Source organism: Tachyglossus aculeatus, chromosome 25 (genome assembly GCF_015852505.1).
Source record: "Tachyglossus aculeatus isolate mTacAcu1 chromosome 25, mTacAcu1.pri, whole genome shotgun sequence".
In the NCBI taxonomy this organism is placed as follows: Eukaryota; Metazoa; Chordata; class Mammalia; order Monotremata; family Tachyglossidae; genus Tachyglossus; species Tachyglossus aculeatus.
This window is the reverse complement of record NC_052090.1, coordinates 7828751-7841857: the sequence shown is the minus strand read 5'-3', so window position 1 is coordinate 7841857 and position 13107 is coordinate 7828751. Positions and strand designations below refer to the sequence as shown.

Here is a 13107-nt window from a genome sequence, read left to right as displayed (position 1 = left end):
TGGTACATATCCCACGTGGGGCTCACTGTCTAAATAGGAGGGTGAACAGCTTTTTAATCTCCACTTTACAGGAGATGAAAGATCACACAGCAGACAAGTAGCAGAGCAGGGATTTGAACCAAGGTCCTCTGATTCCCCATCCTGTGCTCTTTCCACTGGGGTGTGCTGCTTTTTAAAAAATTATTGTCTTTGTTTAGTGCTCACTATGTGCCAGTCACTGTACTCAGCACTGGAATAGCTACAGAGTAAACAGGTTGGACACTGTCAATGTCCCACATGGGACTCGCAGTCTTAATCCCCATTGTGCAGATGAGGGAGCTGAGGCAAGGAGAAGTGAAATGACTTGCCCAAGGTCACACAGCAGACAAGTGGCAGAGTTTCTCAATGAATCCTGGATGTAGTTTGTTCTGGACACCTGGACTCAACCTGGACCCTTGAAAATGAACCCTAGTCATTAGGGGTGACCCTGAAAATTAATCCACCCATGGCAAACATGAAGAAAAGAGGCTTAAAAGTTCATTCATTCATTTAATTGTATTTATTGAGCACTTAGTGTGTGCAAGGCACTGTACTAAGCTCTTGGGAGAATACAATATAACAATAGATAGACACGTCCCCTGCCCACAGTCAGTTTACAGACCAGGTGAGAGGCAGTCATTAATATAAATTGTTCATGCAGGAGGCTTTGTGAGTTTGTCAGGATAATCTCCGTGGCCTGAAAACCCATATGGGGACTTTCCTAGAAGACACTCATATCTGGACATGTAAGCAACTCGGATGAAATGATTTTTAAAAGTCCTCTTTGTCACAATCCAGAGAGTGAGCAAAGCTTTCAGCTGAGCTGGAATCAGTGAAGATTTCTTTTCTTGAAATCATTACCTTGCATGTGTCTTCTGATTGGTTCAGGGATCTCCATGATCAACAGCTATTGCCTCATGCTCTCCTCTCCCCTCTACCAGCCTATCCTCTGGGTACTTCCCTCTGACCCCACAGTGGGGATGAGAGAAATGGAAATAATAATAATAATAGTCCTATTTGTTTAAGCTTTTAGTCTGTGCCAAGCACTGTACTAAGCACTGAAGTAGATACAAGGTAATTGGGTTAGGCACAGTCCCTCTACCACACAAGACTCATGGTCTTAATCCCTATTTTAAAGATGAGGGAACTGAGGCACAGAGAAGTCAAGCAGCGTGCCCAAGTTCAGACAGCAGACAAAGGGCAGAGCCAGGATTAGAACCCAGGTCCGTCCGACTCCCAGGGCTGTGCTCTGTCCCCTAGGCCAAGAGATGGAAAACCCTGAAATCTGGTCTGCAAATGAGGTGAATGTGTTAAGAACCAGTGTGGCCTACTTGAAAGAGCATGGGCCTGAGAGTCAGAGGACCTGGGTTCATTCATTCATTCATTCATTCATTCATTCGTTCATTCAGTTGTATCTATTAAGCTTTTACTGTGTGCAGAGCACTGTACTAAGCCCTTGGGAAAGTACAATACAGCAATACTGACAATCCCGGCCCACAACAAGCTCACAGCCTAAACAGGGGGACACAGACATCGATATAAATAAACAGACATCAATATAAACTGACATCGATATAAATAAATAAAATTACAGATATATACATAAATAATGTGGGACGGGGAGAGGGAGGAAGAGAAAAGGGAGCAAGTCAGGGCAATGCAAAAGGGAGTGGAAGATGAGGAAAAGTGGAGCTCTTTCTGGGAAGACCTCTGGGAGGAGATGTTGCCTTCAGTACGGTGAAAGGGGGAGACTAATTGTCTGGCAGATTTGAGGAGGGAGGGCATTCCTGGCCAGAGGTAGGTTGTGGGCCAGGGGTCAGTGGCAAAACAGGGGAGATCGAGGCACAGTGAGAAGGTTAGCACCAGAGGAGCAAATTGTGTGGGCTGGGTTGTAGAAGGAGAGAATCGAGGTGAGGTAGGAGGGGACAAGATGGTGGAGTGCTTTAAAGCCAGTGGTGAGGAGTTTTTGTTGAATGTGGAGGTGGATAGGTGGAGATTTTTGAAGAGGGAGGAGACATGTCCAGATTGTTCTAATCCCACTCTGCCACTTGTCTGCTGTGTGACATTGGGCAAGTTGCTTCACTTCTCTGTGCCTCAGTTACTTCATCTATAAAATGGGGATTAAGATTCTAAGCACTATGTGGAACAGGGACTGTGTCCAACCTGATTATTTTGTATCTGCTCTAGTGCTTAGTACAGTGACCAGCACATAGTAAGTGCTCAATAAATACCATTGATTTAAAAGAGAGAGAAGGCAAGGAAAACTGTGCTTAATTTAGGGTGCAATCTCTGCCATTATGTGATTGACAGAATGTTTATCTTTTCCTCATCTGATTTAGGTCCAAAGTGACATTTTCTTCAAAGAGAAATTCTCTTCAAACAGCATCTTGCCCTATATAGATCCAGTGAGCTTCAAGAGGTAAGCAGAATAATGGTTTTTTTTATTCTACTTTGAGCTACTTCTATCTCACATGTATTTCACTTATACCTCTCACACTCAAATATATAAAAATGGTCCCCAGGGATTTCAAGCTTTGACTCATTACTAATAATGAAAATAATTACTTGTTTAGCACTTACTATGCATAAAGCACTGTAATGACAATAATTGTGGTATTTGTTAAGCACTTAATATATTCCAAGCACTGTACTAAGTGCTGGGGTCTTGTCTTATGCCATCTCTCCCAGAACGCCCCACTCTCCATCGGCAATCATTTTGGTAGTGTATCCAGAGTTTTCTTGGTTAAAAATATGGAAGTGGTTTACCATTGCCTCCTTCCGTGCAGTAAACCTAAGTCTCCTCCCTTGACTCTCTCCCATGGTGCCACTGCCCAGTGCAGGTGAGTTTTGACTTGTAGCAGATTGCCTTCCACTCTCCAGTCACTGCCCAAGCTAAGAATGAAATGGGCATGCCTCTGCTTGACTCTCCCTCCCATAGTCGAGACTGGTAGAGGACTGGAAACTCTCCAGTTGCGACCCTGAGAGGGGAAGTTCTGGGGTAAAGATAATCAGGTCCCACATGGGACTACAGTCTAAGTAGGAGGAAGAACAGGTATTGAATTCCCATTTTACAGATGAGAGAACTAAAGCACAGAAAAGATAAATGACTTGCCCAAGTTCACACAGCAGATAAGTGATGGAGTCAAGATTAGAGCCCAGTCTTCAGACTCTCAGGCTCATGCTTTTTCCACTTGTCCACACTGATTCTCTAATCCCCATTTTTGCAGATGAGGGAACTGAGGCCCAGAGAAGTTAAAAGACATGCCCAAGGTCACACAGCAGAGAATTGGACTCTTTTCTCACCACAGTTCCCGCCTCACCTAAGCAGAGACTGAATCAGACATCACAAGGCTGTTTGCTTTTAATAAGCACTCAAGGTCTCTTGGGAAAACGGAAATGAAATGAAAACATTTTACCAGTCCGCCAGTCTTTGTTTTTTTCCATTTCATCATTTCACCTGGTTACCACACACTGTTGCTTTCATACCTTTCAAACATCTCAGACCAACCAAGAGGCACCCCATCCGTTTCCAAAGGATACCGATTCCTGATTTACTCCCACCTGCCAAATAAAGAATTCACAGAGGGAAACATAATGCAGAGATTACACTAAGGGTGTGAACAGGTTTTGGATTATCAAGCACTTTGTCAAACATTTTCCTTTTGCAAAAGTTCCCAAAGCGTTTTAAGTTGATATATTTCCCATTCATTTTTAGAAATCTCAGTGAATTTCCTAGAAAATATCCCTCTTGTCATTCACTTCATTTCAAGTTAGGAGAACGTTGTCTGATGGGAGAAGCAGTGTGGGCTAGTGGAGAAAGCACGGACCTGAGAGTCAGAAGGATCCGGGTTCTAATCCTGGCTCCGCCACTTGTCTTCTGTGTGACCTTGGGAAATTCACTTAACTTCTCTGTGCTTCAGTTCCTTGATCTATAAAACTGGGATTAAAACTGTGAGTACTATGTGGGACATAGACTGTGTCCAACTCAATTATCTTGTATCTACCCTAGTGCTTAGAACAGTGTCTGACACATTGTAAGTGCATAAGAAGTACCATTATTATTATCCATCTGTGGGCGCCAAACTCCCCACTATCTTCAATTTCATTAATCTCAAGAAATATGGGCCAGAATAGAAGCACACCAACAACATATTTTTACTGGGGCTCTGGAACTTCTTGGCAAGCCAGGCTGACAGGCCAGTCTGACAGTGTGGCCTACTGGACAGTTCACAGGCCTGGGAGACAGGGGACCTGGGTTCTAATCCTGACACTGTCACTTGGCTCTTGTGGGATCTTTTAAAAAAAAAGGTATTTGTTAAGTGCTTCCTATGTGTCAGGCACTGTTCTAAGCAGAGGGATGGATAGAGGCTAATCAGGATGGACACAGTCTTTGTCCCACGTGGGGCTCAAAATCTTTAACCCCATTTTACAGATGAGGTAACTGCAGCCCAGAGAAGTGAAGTGACTTGCCCAAAGTCACACAGAAGACAGTGGTGGAGCCGGGATTAGAACACAGGTCCTTCTGACTCCTTCTGAATTATGCAAATGACCTTGGACAAGTCATTTAATTTATCAGTACCTTGGCTCCCTCATCTGTATAATGGGGATTCAACCCCCATTCTCCCTCCTACTTAGACTGGGAGCCCCTTGTGGGAGAGAGACTGTCTGACCTGACTATCTTGTATCTAACACAGTGCTTGGCACAGAGTGACTACTTGAATACTGATATTGTTATCATCCCTCCATGACAGTCATCCCTACCACAATTCAGTCAGGCAAGCCCTGTCCTCGTCCTTGCTCTGCAATTTGCATTAATGTCTATCACTCCCTCTAGACTGAAAGCTTGTTGCACGCAGGGAATGTGTCTGGAATGTGTCCCTTTTAGACTGTGAGCCCACTGTTGGGTAGGGACTGTCTCTATATGCTGCCAACTTGTACTTCCCAAGCGCTTAGTACAGTGCTCTGCACACAGTAAGCGCTCAATAAATACGATTGATTGATTGGTATATTGCTATATTGTACTCTCCCAAGCACTTAGAACAGTGCTCTGTACACTGTAAGCGCTCAATAAATACAATTGACTGACTCCCTCCCCACCTGTGGATCCCACCTAATCTGTCCTACCCTGTGCTTGTGACTGACCCCTCAAAAAACCACTTTGGGGGAAAACTTGCTTTTGTGCTTCTGCCTGTCTTATTCTTGACTCTATTGACTTTGCCTGTCCGTGTCTCTTTCTATCCGTATCACTTTGAATCTATCGGATATGAGGCAAACTCAGCAAATAATGGAGCCATAGAATGAAGGAGGTGGGGGAAAATGGTGAGCTGTCTTGAGGTAGTAGAACAAAGTGGAGACACTATCTATTTAATTTCTCTCTATATATATATTTATAGATATAATATAATCTCTCCATATATCTGTATCTCTCTCTATATCTCTATCTAATCTCTATATCTATATACCTCTATACAGCTAACTAATCTCTATATATCCATATATCTTTACATATCTCTGCCTATGTTTCTATCTCTAATCTCTTCAAACATACATATATATACACATACACATACATATATATATGTATGGAGTATATATATATATATATATATATATATATATATATATATCTCCATCTCTCCCTATCTATCTATCTTAAGAGGTAAAATGGACATTTCCAGAAGCAGTTTGAAGACTGTAAAGAGCTTAGAGCATGTCTGATTCCAGTAAATCCAAATTCAAATCACACCTGAAAGTGGCCTCAAAATCAACCAGTACATGTCTCCCAGCCATGCTGCATCTTTCCCCAGAATACCCGAGATACGAAAATCATCACGTGTCTACTTGTTTTGTCAGCTATTTGTTTTGTTTTGTTGTCTGTCTCCCCCTTCTAGACTGTGAGCCAATTGTTGGTTAAGGACCGTCTCTATATTGCCAATTTGTACTTCCCAAGTGCTTAGTACAGTTCTCTGCACACAGTAAGTGCTCAATAAATACGATTGAATGAATAAATTATTAATAATAATTATGGTACTTAAGAGCTTGTGGCATGCAAGGCATTGTACTAAGCCCTGGGGTAGTTACAAGCTAATCAGGTTGGACACAGTTCATGTCCCACGTGGCGCTCACAGTCTTAAATCCTGGTTTACAGATGAGGTAACTGAGGCACAGAGAAGTTAAGTGACTTGCTAAAGGTCACACAGCAGACAAGCAGCAGTGCTAAGATTAGAATCCAAATCCTTGTGACTCACTTGCCCCTGTTCTGTTCACTATCTATCTTGTTGTGCTTTGTATTAAAAGGAGACAGCCCTGGTGGTAGTCCACGTGTGGTTGCATGTGTGATTAAAAAGGCCAGTGTAGGATCTGCAGTCCTAGACACACTGGTCACACAAAAATCTGTCCCTCGCTGTATTGTTGTGCTTAACGATGGTAGTGTCTCCTGCTGTTTTCTCTTTTGCCACCTTGTCTCTCCTTTCCCATGAAGCTTCAGACCCTATCCAATATAATTAAGAAGAAACTTCCTTCCCCCAAAATTTCTTGATTAAATATATCTCTCCCTGTCAAGACACGGCAGTAATTGTGTTGGTGGCTGAAATCAGAGGCCTTAAACTACTAAAATGAATATGTTAGGCCAAATTGCCACCAGGAAAATATGAGATGTTCTGTCACTGCTTTGAGAGGGGACTGGTGATGACCCGGGATTAGAATGATATGAGGCTGAGATCGGGGCAGGAATACGGAATGGGTGACATCACACTCTATCTTATGCCCTGTCTTCTCAAACTTGAATGCATTATTTATGCTCTGCAAGTGTCCTCCCCTTAATTTCTTCATGATAACTGGGATACAAAACATATTGCTAAATTCCGTAGTCAGCACTTTGTCACATGTAAGTGAGCAAAACTTCTGTTCAGCAATCAATGAAAGTGCGTAGCTAAACATTTCTGGACACCAGCTGACACATGCTTCCTTAGTTTTGCAAGGAACTAATCTAGCAAAGCCCGATCTTTACGAGGCCAGAGGGAATATAGTGGGTCTCAGGAGGAGGTGGAGGTCTTGGAGTTTATTTGCTGAAGCAAACAACCTTGACAACACCCTAGATCTTTACAGCTTCAGAGATCCTTAGGAACTCAAAGCTGCAATCTGCATAGATACATGCTAATGTTTATACTTTTTAATGATGCTGCTTAACATGCTAATCTAGAAAGTGATGGAAACATTCAAGTTCTTCCGTTACTCTTGCATTCTGTTATTTCAGCTAAATCACGTACAAAAAATGTTTCATTAGGCAGAATGAGCCAAGTTCGGATAGTGTGGACAGATGAGAGAGAGCGAGAGAGAGATGAACAAGTTATCCCCAGTTGAAGATTGAAGATTGTTGACTCAAAATAAGGTTTCCTAGACCTTTAAGGCAGCCTTGTATTGGCCTGGAAAGCAATGTTTCCCTGCTTGTGTTGACTTGCACTCCTTCTAGCAAATTTGTAAAGCTACATGAGAAATCCTCACAGTTTCTTCATGACATGGGTGATTTTCTTTCTCATTTTCTCGGACTTTTTTTTACTTATTTTTGTAATGGTGTTTGCTGAGTGCTTACTACATGCCAGGCACTGTTCTAAGCACTGGGGTAGATGCAAGATAATCAGGTTGGATACAGTACTTGTCCCACAGGGGCCTCACAGTCTTAATCTCCAGTTTACAGCTGAGGTAACTGAGGCACAGAGATGCAAAGTGATTTCTCCAAGGTTACACAGCAGACAAGTGGCAGAGCCAAGATTAGAATCTAGGCCCACGCTCTATCAACTAGGCCATGTTGCTTCCCTATTTGAGTTTTCATTTTACCTCCCATTTTCTCCATTCTTCTGAGCTTAGGTTTCTGTTTGCTTCCTGCTTTTGAATATTTTGTTTTATCATCACATCTGGATCAACCTATCTGATCTATTTCTTCAGGGGAGGGTCACTGCTGTGCAGGAAATGAGGAATCTACAGGAAACAAGAACTGGTGAGAGACTGGGGGAAAGGGACAGGCTGATTCTCCTCACTGTCTTAGATTACACGGAGAAGAAAAAAGATACATAAACTTGGTTCAGAGTCATTCTTCTTGGCAGTGGTATTTGTGAAGCACTTCATATGTACCAAGCACTATACTAAGCTCTGGGGTAGATGCAAGATAATCAGGTCAGACACCGCCCATGTCCCAGATGGGGTTCAAAGTCTGACTGGAAGGAGAACCCCCATTTTACAGATGAGGAAACTGAGGCTTTACTTGTCTACATGAGTGTATTCGTTTAGTGGAAGCCTGAAAGAATGGCTGATCTGCTTACCCACACTTCAGCCAGCAGAATGTTCTCATTCAACTCTGTACACAACACTTGGAAGAGTGCAGCATAACAGTGTCCTGCACACATTAAGTGCTCAATAAATAACACTGGATGATTGTTTGATTTCCCAGAGAGTAATCTACATCTACTAGCCCTGCTCTCCCATTCGTTTGGACTTGAACATCATAAAACCAATCCCAAACCTTCAGTTTGTCTTTCGAGTTTAGTCATTTGTATTAACATTCATCCTAAAGCAACACTTTAATGGTTATGACACTGTCCTTGACTTCATATTTATTGTAGAAAGCTCTATTACTGAGTAGCTCCATAGCCAGTGTGGCTAACAGTTTCTTCACAAATTAAAACAAATACTGGAGGGATGAATATGGAAAAAAACCCAAAAGATGGAAAGATGCATTGCTCTTTAAGTGCATATAAGCACACTAAGTGCTTGAGAGAATACCCCCCCCCCCAAAAAAAAAGCCACTTTCCCTGCCCTTAAGGGGTTTACAAGGTAATGGAAAAATTATTTTACTTTTTCAATCTCCTGGTGAAAAAGTAATTCAATATCAGTGAAAAGTATAATCCCATCCACCTTTATGGTTCCCCACAGAATTTTCAGCTGCCATTGACATATGAGTATTGAGTCATACCTATTTTCACTGAGGCCATAGATTTCATAACTGGATGCGGGTACAATTATCTTCATTCAAGCAGTGAGCAGGTTATCAAATCTCAAAGTAGTTTATGAATTTATTTTGCCACCTTAAATTCATCTCCCCTATCCACGCTGCATACAAAATGCTCTAACCAGCCCAACAGATTACAGCAAGATTACAACGCTGCTTTAGAAAATTGGCAGGCTTTATCCTGGTTGAAAAACTCCCTTTAGGAAAGCTGGAAAGGAAGAATAGCATTTGCACAGAATGGGTAAATTTATGTGTACATTCCTCCCTTAAAATACCTTCGTGTCAGAAGAAGACTTTGCTTATTGCCCTGAGGTTTCTAAATTCTCTTTCGGGATTTGGTGCTAGGAAAATGTTGACAGAATCAGATATATTGAACTACATAGACAAACATAGTAAGAAATTCCCTCACCTTCATTCTCTCGCAGTCATCAGTGCCACCCTGATTGGTGGTCACTGGGAGAAACGGTTAAGATGGTGTGCTTTGGGAAAAGAGAGAAAATGGGACTAGAGAATTCCTTTTCTCTGGGCTGGTGTTGGAGTTACTGCGGCTTCCTCATTGTCTCGCGAACTTGGATTGGAGAGGAAAACTGACGACTTGGCTGGCCTAAAGGCAGGAACAAAACTGAACATTTCTTTTCTTTCCAATTTACTTCTGCAGCAATGTTTACCAATAGGAATCTGTACATGATTCATGTGGGATTTTATTTAATTAGCTAAGGCCCGTCATCGCTTTGTGCTCTTCTCCTGATATACCTTTAGGGTTCCATGATGGGGGTGTGATTTGCATAAGAGGCATTTGGTCGGTTGAGAGATTTGTCTGGGCGTCCTATCAGTTGTATGATGACACAACCTGGAGCCACTGCCCCCTCCTTACCACTCCCCACCAGTCACGTGATATAATCTGACTCCAGCTTGGCACCCGCCACCCTCCCTCACGTTATCCATGCAGCCATGATGGAGGCCTGGCAATGGCTCCAGTGCTCTCCATTTCGGGGGTCAACGCACTTCAGACCCTTGCTGGCCCTGGGTGATTTAATAATAATAACAGTAATTGTGGTATTTGTTAAGCACTTGCTATGTGCCTGGCACTGTACTAAGTGCTGGGGTAGATACAAGGTCATTGGGTAGGACGCAGTCCCTGTCCCACATTCAGCTCACTGTCTTGATCCCCATTTTCCAGATGAGGGAACTGAGGCAGAGAGAAGTAACTTGCCTGAGGTCACATAGCAAACATGTTGGAGGAGCAGGGGTTAAAACCCAGGTCCTTCCAACTCCCAGGCCTGTGATCTATCCAGTAGGCCACTCTCATTTTTTGTCTTTTTGTTTTCTAAATAAAAAGAAAATAATTATGAGGCTTCTCTTTTTATCTCCTCTGTTCTGGTAATAAGAGTGTTGTGAGACACTAACTAATAAAAAATGGGGTAAACATTCACTTCTTACTGTCCGATATTTTGTCTAATGGAAGACATGCTGCTTCAAACTGCTAATAGCATTGCCCATATTTTGTGTGGGGACAGCTATTCCCTTTGTCAAGAAACAAAATATGTTATTTCATAAACAGTTGAGTGTCTAAGGGAAAATATTGTCCTAAGCAGCATTCATTCTCATATCAATAGACTTGGGAGAGTACAATGTAACAGTTGGTAGACATGTTTCCTGCCTACAAGGAGCTTATGGTCTAAAATGGTAGACAGACATTAAAATAAATTATGCTTATGTACATAAGTATAAGTGCTGTGGGCCTGGGGATGGGGTCAATAAAGAGTAAATATCCAAGTGCTACAGCTTGGCCTAGTGGAAAGACCATCGGCTTGGAAGTCAGAGTACCTGGGTTATATTCCCCGCTCCGCCGCTTGTCTGCTGTGTGACCTTAGGCAAATCACTTCACTTCTCTGTGCCTCAGTTACCCCATTCTGAGCACTGTATGAAGAGTTTCGAAGTGTATAATATCAATCAGTAAATCAAGAATATTTATTGAGCATCCACTACTGTGTGCCAGGCGTTTTACTAAGCACTTGTCAGGGGACAATAGCATTAGTAGACATGATCTATTTATTTATTTTATTTGTACGTATTTATTCTATTTATTTTATTTTGTTAATATGTTTTGTTTTGTTGTCTGTCTCCCCCTTCTAGACTGTGAGCCCGCTGTTGGGTAGGGACTGTCTCTATATGTTGCCAACTTGTACCTCCCAAGCGCTTAGTACAGTGCTCCGTACACAGTAAGCGCTCAATAAATACGATTGAATAAATGAATGAATGAATGAATGATCCCTGCCCTCAAAAAGCTTACATATTAGCCATCTGGCTTATGTGGTAAAACCAAGCATAGAAGGTTGTCCAAAATAATTTCTCTGTTGGTTGAAGTTGTGATACCTTGCTGGGGCTACCCCTGAAAATCTCCCCTCAGAGCACACTTGTCTTATACTGTCGAGTCGCCTCTGACCCATAGCGACTCCATGGACCCCACCTCCAAATGCAATTGTTCTGGTAGTGTATCCGTAGAGTTTTCTTGGTCAAAATACAGAAGCAGTTTACCATTGCCTTCTTCTGAGCAGTAAACTTGTGTCTCCATCCTCGACTCTCTCCCATGCTGCTGCTGCCCAGGACGGGTGAGTTTTGACTTGTCAGCAGATTGCCTTCCACTTGCTAGCCACTGGCCAAGCTAAGAATGGAATGGGTAGGCCTCTGCTTGACTCTCCCTCCTGTAGCCAAGATTGTTGGAGTACTGGAAACTCTCCAGATGTAATCCTGAGAGGAGCAGAGCACACTAACCTTCTCTGATCTTCACATGCACCCAACGAAAGACGGACTGTCACTCATGCAATGGTTTTATTTATCGGCCACACTCACCCACACCTCACAGTCTAACCTGGTCATTAGAATATTGGTGGTGGAAGCAACATTCAACATAGAATGGGAAGATAAAATCAACCACTAGGTGCTCGAGTGCCGCCAGCTCACAAGCATTGATGAGACAATAATCATTTTGGTACTTATTGAATGCTCATTATGTCCCAAGCAATGTACTGAGCGCCAGGGTGGATACAAGGTAATAATCAGCTCGAACATAGTCGCTGTACTACAAGGGGCTTATCAGTCTAAGCGGGAGGGAGAACTGGTGTTGAATCCCATTTTATGGATGAGAGAACTAGCGCTAGCACTTTTGTTAGCTCAATAATTGAATCTTCACTGCTGGCTTGTTTCCACTTATCCACTTTTATTTCCTGTTCTCCCCATTGGACTGTGAGTCCCATGTGGGACAGGAACTGTATCCAGCTGGATTATCTTGTATCTACCCCAGCACTTAGAACAGTGCTTGACACATAGTAAGCACTTAAAAAATGTCACAGCTGTCATTGTTTTCAAATCAGCTAGTCCATTGAGAAACAATGTGTCCTCGTGGATAGAGATCATGGGTGTGGAAGTCAAAAGGACTTGAGTTCCAATGCCGGCTCTGCCACTTGTCAGCTGCGTGACCTTGGGCAAATCATTTAACTTCTCTGTGCCCCAGTTTGGCATCTGTAAAATGGGGAAAAAAATTGTGAGCCCACGTGGGACATTGACTGTGTCCAACCTGATAAGCTTATATCTACCCTAGTGCTTAGTAAAGTACCTGGCACATAGTAAACACTAACAAATACCACTTTAAAAAAAAAAAAGAGAAAACTGCTGCCAAATGCAAGAGGCACCATTTGTGGTTCGCTTAACCAGTTGAACCTAGAGGCTTTTATGTTTGCCAAAACTCCCAGCTGTCGTCTCAAGTGACGGAAACTCTTGTGGCAGAGTGCAAACACCTCAGCAAGTGAATCTAGGCTGACTGCGAACTTTCTCCTGATCTGCCAAAGGAGGATTTCTCAGTAGCATTTCCCTGTCAGTCTCCACAAACATCAAGCAGTGCCTCGTGGCCACTAAAGGACAGTTCCCAAGTCTTTCCCCCTTGTTTCTCCTTGTGTTCTGGCAGGCTTGGAGGAAGCAGCCTCTGTGATGTTGGGGGGAAGGCGTGGAGGGGGGAGGGGGCACGCACCTGTCCACAGAATGAACCTGCTCTTCTTCACCACCACTGTCAAATTCAGTTTGCTAAG

At 42.9% G+C, this 13107-nt stretch overlaps 1 non-coding gene across 1 annotated transcript; it reads right to left on the bottom strand.

The window, feature by feature from the left end:
- Positions 1 to 2868: 2868 nt before the first annotated feature.
- LOC119945660 lies at positions 2869 to 3006 on the bottom strand. The gene has a single exon (XR_005456318.1). It is a non-coding gene; the product is annotated as a small nucleolar RNA SNORA7 (small nucleolar RNA).
- Positions 3007 to 13107: the final 10101 nt, after the last annotated feature.